General features: G+C 36.1%; 1 non-coding gene across 1 annotated transcript; it reads right to left on the reverse strand.

Annotated features, from left to right (window-relative positions):
* Positions 1-399: 399 nt before the first annotated feature.
* On the reverse strand, positions 400-506 carry LOC128291027 (small nucleolar RNA R71). Its single transcript, XR_008280805.1, has one exon. It is a non-coding gene; the product is annotated as a small nucleolar RNA R71 (small nucleolar RNA).
* Between the last annotated feature and the right edge of the window lie 9576 nt (positions 507-10082).

Raw genomic sequence — 10082 nt, forward strand, 5'->3', positions numbered from 1 at the left:
CAAAATCCTATCCTTATTGCTGATGATAGGGATAGAGCTTTAAGACAGTATGCCCTGCCAGTGTTTAATGATTTTAATCCAGGTATTAGGAGACCCGAAATTGATGCACAATAGTTTGAGCTGAAGCCAGTCATGTTTCAGATGCTTCAGACAGTGGGACAATTCAGTGGAATGCCTACCGAAGATCCTCAGCTACACTTAAGATTATTTATGGAGGTGAGGAATTCTTTCAAATTAGCCGGAGTACTCGAAGATGCATTACGATTAAAGCTATTCCTGTATTCGCTAAGGGATAGAGCTCGAGCCTGGTTGAACTCATTGCCACCAAACTCAATTTCTACATGGCAAGAGTTAGCAGAAAGATTCCTTACGAAGTATTTCCCGCCTAACAAGAATGCTAAGTTGAGGAACGAGATCACTGCTTTCCAACAAATGGATGAGGAGTCCTTGTATGAGGCATGGGAAAGGTAAAAAGAATTATTACGAAAGTGCCCTCATCACGGAATCCCAGATTGTATCCAACTTGCGACATTTTATAATGGTCTCAATGCTCACACAAGGATGGTAGTGGACGCTTCTACTAATGGTGCTCTCTTTTCTAAGTCTTATAATGAGGCTTATGAAATCATAGAGAGGATTGCTAGCAACAATTATCAATGGCCAACCAATCGAGTAGTGTCAGGAAGACGAGTTGCTGGAATTCATGAAGTAGGTGCTCTTACTTCACTCACATCTCAGGTATCATCAATATCCTCAATGTTAAAAAATCTTACTACTAATGGGTCTAATAGTTTTGTAGCACGGCCACCAAATCAATTTCAAAGTATAGCCTATGTTTATTGTGGGAAAGGACATTTATTTGAAAAATGTCCATCAAACCCAGAATCTATTTACTATATTGGTAACCAGAACCAAAATCGAGGAAGGCAAGGACTGCATTCCAATTTCTATAACCCATTGTGGCGAAACCACCCTAACTTTTCCTGGAGTAACCAAGGGGTTGGAACCAGTAACACTTACACCTAACCTAGACCAACCCAGCTGCCTAGTTTCCTCTAACAAGTTTAGAAAATAGTCTAAGATGAACCATCCAATGGCTTAGAAAATTTTTTGAAGGCATACATGGCCAAGAATGATGCCTTAATCCAAAAGCAAGCAGCTACATTGAAAAACCTAGAAAACCAAATGGGCCAGCTTACAACTGAACTCAGAAACCAACCACCAGGTGCTTTACTTAGTGACACAGAGAATTTGTGGAATCCGAGGAAGGAGCATTGGAAAGCGTTAACGTGGAGGAGTTGAAAGACAGTAGAGCCCAACACCATCGAAGCTGAAAAGGAGCAAGCTGAGGCTCAAGATTCGGAGGAAGTTCAACTGAGTGTTGAAATTCCAGTTTCACAAGAACCAGACTCTGCAAAACATGCAAGGTAATTTCAAAACCAGCTAATTCTGATAAACTAGTAACTCTGCTAGATGTAGAATTACAACAGAAGATGAATAAACCAGTTCCAATAAAGAAACCACCACCACCCTACCCTCAAAGACTTCAAAAGCAGAAGCAGGAGATTCAATTCAAGAAGTTCCTAGATGTACTCAAGCAACTTTATATCAACATCCTCTTGGTTGAAGCACTTGAGCAAATGCTAAACTACGTTAAGTTCATGAAGGATATCTTGTCCAAAAAATAAAAACTCAGAGAATTTGAGACGATAACTTTGACGAAGGAATGCAGTGCATATCTTCAAGAGAAACTACCCCCAAAATTGAACGATCCTGGATGTTTTACCATCCCTTGCAACATTGGAGAAACATATTATGGTAAGGCATTATGTGACTTAGGTGCGAGTATTAACTTGATGCATATGTCAATATTTAGGAAGTTGGGGATAGGTGAAGTTAGACCTACTACGGTTACATTTCAATTAGCAGATCGATCTTTAGCACATCCAGAAGGAAAGATCGAGGATGTATTGGTACGTGTAGATAAATTTATCTTTCCTGCTGATTTTGTTATTCTAGAATTTGATGCAGACAAAGAAAGTTCCAATTGTCTTAGGAAGACCATTCGTAGCAACAGGAAGGACCCTTATTGATGTGCATAAGGGTGAGCTTACTATGCGTGTTCAAGATGATCAGGTAACATTTAACGTTTTTAAGTCTATGCGATTTCTTGACACAATTGATGATTGTTCTACAGTATCCGATTTAGAAGATTTAATAGTGGATAAGGAGCTCAACTATGTTGAGGATCTGTTGGAACAAAGTTTGACATCAAATTCTCTGAATGATGAAGAGGAGGATGAATACTTAGTGTTGTTAGAAGCCAATCAAAAGGGATTTAATTCACAATACCATTTTGAATCTTTGGATTTGGAGAAAAGGGATTATGCACAACCAAAAGCATCAATCAAGGAGCCACCTAAATTAGAACTAAAGGTAGTACCTTCATATTTAAAATATGTTTATTTACGTAACACTTCTACTTTACCTGTGATTGTTTCAGTAGAATTGACTAGTGAGTAAGAAGAGAAACTCATCCTGGTGTTGAAATAATTTAAGAAGGCTATCGGATGGACCATAGCCGATATTCAAAGAATTAGTCCATCTATATGCATGCACAAGATTATCCTTGAAGATGGCGAAAAAGGGACAATTGATGGAAAACGAAGATTGAACCCCATCATAAAGGATGTCGTCAAGAAAGATATCATCAAGTGGTTAGATGCGGGCATAATTTACCCATCCCAGACAGCTCATAGGTAAGTCCGGTCCAGTGCATACCAAAGAAAGGAGGTATTACAGTAATCGAAAATGAGGATAACGAGTTAATACCGACTAAAATGATTACAGGATGTACAATTTGCATCGATTACCTGAAGCTAAACGAGGTAACTAGGAAAGATCTTTCCTTTGCCATTTTTGGACCAAATGCTGGATAGACTTGCGGGGTGAGACTATTACTATTTTCTTGATGGATACTCAGGGTATAATCAGATTACAGTAGCACCGGAAGATCAGCACAAGACAACATCCACCTACCTGTACAGTACATTTTCATTTAGACACATGCCATTTGGTTTATGTAATGTACTTGCTACATTTTAAAGATGTATGATGTCTATTTTTACTGACATGGTTAAGAAGTATTTGGAAGTTTTTATGGATGATTTTTCAGTATTCGGAGATACATATGATGATTGCCTAGTCAATCTAGCCAAGGTACTGAGGCGATACGAAGAAACAAACATCATACTCAACTGGGAAAAGTGCCATTTCATGGTATAAGAAGGGATTGTTCTAGGGCATCGGATAACGAGACATGAAATTGAGGTAGATAAAGCAAAGGTAGATGTTATTAAGAAACTCCCACCTCCAACATTTGTAAAGGGTGTTAGGAACTTTTTAGGTCACGCCGGTTTCTAACGAAGATTTATCAATGACTTCTCCAAAATTGCTAAACCTTTGTGCAAATTAGTGGAGACAGACACGGCGTTCAAATTTGATGAAGAGTGCTTAAGAGCTTTCAACACATTGAATATTCAACTAGTTTTGGCACCTATAATAGTCACACCAAACTGGGATTTGCCATTTGAATTGATGTGTGATGCAAGTGACTTCGTAATAGGAGCTGTCATGGGTCAGTGAAGGAACAAAGTTTTTCATCCTATCTACTACGCAAGTCGAACCCTGACAGGAGCTCAACTGAATTATACGGTAACAAAGAAAGAGTTACTTGCTATTGTGTTTTCTTTTGATAAGTTTCGATCTTATCTTGTAGGTACTAAGGTGACTGTCTATACAGACCACTTGGCAATTAAATATTTACTTACCAAGAAAGACGCTAAGCCGAGACTGATCAGGTGGGTACTTCTACTTCAAGAGTTCGATCTAGAAATTCAAGATGGAAAGGGAGTGGAAAACCAAGTAGTAGACCACTTGTCTAGATTGGAGCCGCAAGAAGGGAACTCTCTTCTTATACCAATTTGAGAGACATTTCCAGATGAATACATACTAAAGGTAAATCATGTCCACAATACCCCTTGGTTTGCTGATATTACTAACTATTTAGCTTGTTGTTTGATGCTGATTGATAAGACATATCATCAAAGGAAAAAGTTTCTTCACGATGTGAAGTACTATTTCTGGGAAGAGCCATATTTGTTTAAAAAGTGCGCAGATCAAATGATCAGGGGATGCATGGCAGAAGAAGAAGTACAAAAGATTCTATACCATTGTCACTCAGCTCCGAATGGAGGAGAATTCGGAGGTACTCGTACTACGGCCAAAGTATTGCAAGCCGGATTCTTTTGGCGAACACTATTCAAGGACGCATATGCTTACATAAAAAGTTGTGATCGTTGTCAAAAGGTTGGAAATGTCACCAACAGAAATGAGATGCCTCAAACAAATATCACTGAGGTAGAATTGTTTGATGTATGGGGTATTGACTTTCTTGGTCCTTTCCCTTCATCCTTTGGTCACAAGTATATATTAGTAGTAGTAGACTATGTGTCTAAGTGGGTCGAGGCTAAAGCTTATCCGAAAAATGATGCTAGGGTTATGATGAAGTTTTTGCAAAAACACGTATTCATAAGGTTTGGAACCCCAAGCGCTATTATCAGCGACGAAGGGTCCCATTTTTTGAACAAGTGGTTGAAATGGTTATTAGATAAACATGGAGTGGAACACAAGGTCACTACAGTTTACCATTCGCAGACAAATGGGCAAGCTGAATTGGCAAACAAGGAGATCAAAGGCATACTTGAGAAGGTAGTTTGCCCGAACTGACGAGATTGGTCCAAAAGACTGGATAATGTTTTATCGGCTTATAGAACAGCATACAAGACACTTTTAGGGATGTCACCCTACAGGTTGGTCTTTGGGAAAGCCTGTCATCTACTATTGGAGTTAGAGCATAAAGCTTACTGGGCTCTTCGACAACTCAACTTGGATCTAAAGCTTGCTAAAGAAAAAAGGATGCTCTAACTCAATGAGCTAAAGGAATTCCGAATGTTCTCATACAAAAATGCCAAATTACTCAAAGAGAGACTTAAGAAATGGCATGACAAGCACATTCAAGTTCAAGAATTTAAAGCAGGTCAGCAAGTATTGTTATTTAATTCCAGATTAAGGTTCTTTCTAGGTAAACTAAAATCACGTTGGTCCGGTCCATTTACGATTCATCGCATCTATCCATACGGAGTTGTTGAACTCCAAGCTAAGGGAGGTAATTTTCAAGTTAATGTTCAGCGTTTGAAACATTACTGGGGAGATAAGATTGAACAGAATCAAAATTCGTTCATTTTATTAGATGTTTAAATTTTCTTATTTTCCTTTTTAATAAATGATTTATTATATATTTTCGGAATTAGTAAGCTTAAATAAATTCTGTCTAGGAGATTGGAACTTAAGAGGGACTGCTTGTGACCCCTCCAATATTTCCTGGGAATTGATTTTAACATAAGTTTTTGAGAAATTATTCCCTGAATAGAAAATTAAATTTTTGGTTTTTCAAATAAAAGGGTCAATTTTGATCCAAGTTTTAAATTGCAATTCAATTTCAAATTTTCATTAAGTCTTAGGACTTAATTGAAATATTTTAAAATTTGGTTGCTCTTTTGTAAATAATAAAATTAGATGCCTCTTTCTATAAATATTTTCAAAAGCTTCTAGAATAAATGTTTTAGTTTAATAAAAAGATGATAATTATTAATATATAATTATATCCATTATAATATATATTAATTATTATCAACTTTATATAGAGTTAGGATTAGTTTCAATTTTAATCATATTTTATTTTAATAAATTAATAGCAATGATAATTTACTATGCATATATGTAATTATTAATTATTGTTAATTTTGAGTAGAATTAGAATTAGAATATTTTAATTATTAAATTACTCTAAGAATTCTACTCTACTTTCTACTCCTTCCATTATAAATTCCACCCATCTAGTCTTATTTTCATTCATTCAAGATTCACTCCAAAAACACCCAAACCATTAAGTGCCGAAACCTTCTATCTGAACACTAGCAGTAGCATTGCCCAGCTGATCGTCCAGCTCATGCCCAGCAGCCTCAGCTCCATTGCACGCCGCATGCACAAGCGTCCGGTAGCCCTCGTACACAGGCGCACCAGTGGCCTCCCCGTGCCACTACACTTACTACTCCAGCCCAGCTTCCCAGGCTATGTCTCACACCAGCACCCGTGCTTGCGCGCTCAGACTAGGCCTACTCGACAAGGCTCCACACGTTGTTGCTTGCTCCCAGCCCAGATCACGCGCCGCTCCCACACGTACCAAACCCGCACGCCCTAGCTGCCTTGCACATCCGAATAGCACAACCTTCACCCATACTTAGCCAAATCCTCCAACCTACCTTAAATAGATCTCTTTTGCTTTGTAATTATTATTAGGAGTTCTTAAAAAAAGGTGGTAAGACCGAATTTTCTCTTAAATTTTAATTTTATTCTACTAATTAATTTTTCAATTTATTGAAACATTAATAATTTTTAATTAAAATTTTGAGAAAATAAATTTTCCCATCTTTTGTTCTGGTTAATCATGCCTTGCAAGAGAACTTGTGCCTGTGCCCAAATTGATGAAACACAAAACAAGTTCCATTGTGAAGAAGCCAAAGCAAGATACAAGAGTATCTTCAAAAGTCAAAAGATGCATCCAGAGAAATGCTTTACATTGAAAGAGAACAACTACAAAGACTTTATGGCACGTATTCGTCAAGTTGCTGAAGCCCTCAATTGGGAATTGTTTTGTGAGAAGAGACCTAGTTTGGATGAGGAGTTAGTACGCAAATTCTATGTGAATTTAACCTTAAGCGAGTTAACAAAAGTTCCAGTTCACGGAATCAAGGTACCAAAAACTTCAAACACTATTAATGAGTTCTTTTAATTGCCTGATTTCAAAAATGACGAATATGATGAGCCATATAGAGCCTGAAAATTTGCAAGAAATTCTCTAGGAACTTACAGTTTCAGGTTCTAAGTGGACTGTGTTAAAGCAATGAATCCACACTTGTCGAAAAGAATATTTGACACCACTCGCAAAGGTATGGTTCTACTTCATCCATTTCAGCCTTATGCCTAGTTCATATGGAACTACGATTTCATTAGAGTGAATGGTCTTATTATACTCGATTTTAACTGGAAAGACCATTGATGTGGGAAAAATCATCCTGAGAGAAATGCGAAATTGTGCAGTTAGACATTCTGGCCCAGCCTACTTTCCCTTTACGATAACAATTCTGTGTTTGAAAGCTAAAATTCTTGCAAACGTAAAGAAGACAAGGTATAGCCAGGTCACAATCACAGATTGGGACCTCTACCGAATAGCTAGAGATTTTGTTCTATAGCAGCGAACTAAAGAAAGTGAGGATCTTGAAGAAAATGAAGAAGATCCCATAGAGATCGAGCCAATGCAATCGGCTAAAGTCCTTTATAAAGTGGAACCAATGGAACCAGAAGTTGAACCTAATTATGAAACTTCAATGTTCAGAGCTCAACCACTTAGCCCAGATATTCGAGATGAGCTGTCAAAGTTGATGGACATAATGCAGCATATGCAATGGCAGCAACAAGCTTACTGGAGATACTCAAAAATAACGGATGACTTGATGAGAAGTGCTTTTAAGAAAATTTACAGTGACCCATTTATTTTTGTGCCTGAATTTCCAGATTTTATATTTGAACCATGGAGTCCATTATTGAAGAAGGAGCGAAGCGATTCATGCAAAGGCAATAATGATGGAGCAAAAGATGTGTCAAATTTGGAAGGGTTTGCAAATAAATAAAAAGGGGGATCTTGACTTTATTTTATTTCTATTCTTAGGTCATTTTAGGATTAAGTTTAATTAGGAATTTTAATTTTTTGCATAATAAAGCAAGAGATGGAAATCATGAATAATGGACAAGTCATAAAGTATAAAGTGTGGCAATAGGTATATACATGTCTAGGATTGGATCTAGATAGAGCTTGGTACTTAAGCAGTCAATTTAACTCACCTCCTCTTTTCTAAAATCCTTTCTGGTGTATAGTATCTATTCACTTTAAACAATGAGGACATTGTTCATCTTAAGTAGGGGGGACCGAAAAATTGAATTTGAATTATTTCCACTCGAATAAATTTTTCTTTTAATTATGATTAGGATATATTTTGTTCAATAATTGGAAATTTGTTAAGTATGCTAAACTTCAGTATAAATAAAGTTCTATTATTTCAATAAATTATTATGTTAGCTTAATAATGATATGAATATATTTTTAATAAAGCGTGCAAATCATACCATAAATTTTTAGTTCCTTACGAAAGTTAGGCATGCATGAAAGTTTAAGTCTTTAGAATTGGCTTAGTAGTTTCTTAAGGTGAAACCCTAGGAAGCATGGAACATTGAAAATGATTTAGGCAATTTTTGGTTGGATCATTTGAGCCTTTCAAGCCAACCGTGATGAAATTTTTATCCTTTGAAACCCAAATTTGAGACTATATGGCCTAATTTTGTTTGAACCCTTGCAAATTTAGCCATCACTTCTCTTTTAACTATCTTAAAATTATCCCAAACACTAAACTAAGTACTATTCAAAGTATTCTTTAAAAATAAGTTTGGAGGAGTTGAAAAGAAATATCAAATGCTCTAAAATTGTAGTGCATTCAGTAAAATGCTCGATCTTTAAAAAAAAGAGCATGAGTTCTTAAAATAAGATGTACAAAAGAGCATATGAAAGCAAAGTAAGTTGGTGTATTGAGGGAAATTATTCCAAAGGTTCAATTGAAGTTGAGTCTAGGATTTAAAACCTTAAATTATTTTATCTTTTATCAACCCCTAAACCCAGCCATGTTACAACATTGTTAGAGACCTATTGATTCAAAGTTCCAATGCTACCTACATTAGTGGAGAGAAATTGCTACGTTCAACATATGAAGACATAAGTTAAACTTAATGATTGCAACTTAATCTTGAATAAGGGAATAAAATGAAATTGGTAAGGTTTAACATGACTTTATTAGGAAGCATTTAGTCTAATTTTTGCTATCATAAGAATGATTGAGATTAATTTGAACGATATGTATGCTTAAGTAAGCATAGCCATCAAATTTCTTGTTTTTGAGCATAAGTATATTAAATTCATAATTTTAGGAAGAATGTTGTTCTGAAGGAATTTTTCAAAGGTGTTTATGAGAAATTCTTTTCAATTTGTGCATTACTCGGGACGAGCAACGAATTAATTTTGGGGATGTGAAAAAACAAAAATTTACACACTTTTCATACCCTTTTTAACTTCAATTAATGCGAATTTGGTTAAATTCTTGTCGAAAAATAATTAATTTTTATAAAATAATTAAAGTGCACTTAAAATATGAACATATTGAATTTTAGTTAATTTCATAATTATTTTTGATGAATTTTGGTTATTTTTGACAGATTCACACAAAGTACAAAAAATGGCTCAGCAGACACTGCTAGAAGCACATAATCGAGAATCAATTTAAAGTATCAAGACAAACTAAATTTCAGCCTAAGATGGTCCAAAATTATATTGGGTTAATAAACGATGATTAATTAATTATGAAAAAGTGGTCTGATTGAACCGAACCAAGTAAACCGAACTGGCCAAGAAAAGGACAGCCCAAAACCATCCAAGTGCTAACCCAATTCAGCTCATTAGCTGATTATTTAAGCTGCAAAGAAGCCCTTGAAGACTTGTTCAAATTGCAATCCAACCCCTCCATAATTGGTGGCTTTGAAGATTTGCCCTAATCCATATTTAGCAAAGTTGAAGCCATCAACTTTGCCACATAGGTGGCTGGCCAAAGGGTGGCTCTTTTGCTGATATTTTGACAAAATTTTAGCTGCCACATGTAGCTATAAAAACCCCCCTTGGCTGATCATTCAAAGCATCCCTCATTCATTCACATTTCTTCTCTCATCTCTCATTTTCTCCTCTCATTTTCCCATTCAAAGTCCCTTGCTCTCTTGGAAATTTCTCTTCTTGGGAAAGGGGAATTCATTAGCCATTTTGGAGCAACATTGAAGTGTTCATAGTAGCCTTGATCGGCAAGGAA

This window comes from Gossypium arboreum, chromosome 3 (genome assembly GCF_025698485.1).
Source record: "Gossypium arboreum isolate Shixiya-1 chromosome 3, ASM2569848v2, whole genome shotgun sequence".
NCBI classification, from domain to species: domain Eukaryota; kingdom Viridiplantae; phylum Streptophyta; class Magnoliopsida; order Malvales; family Malvaceae; genus Gossypium; species Gossypium arboreum.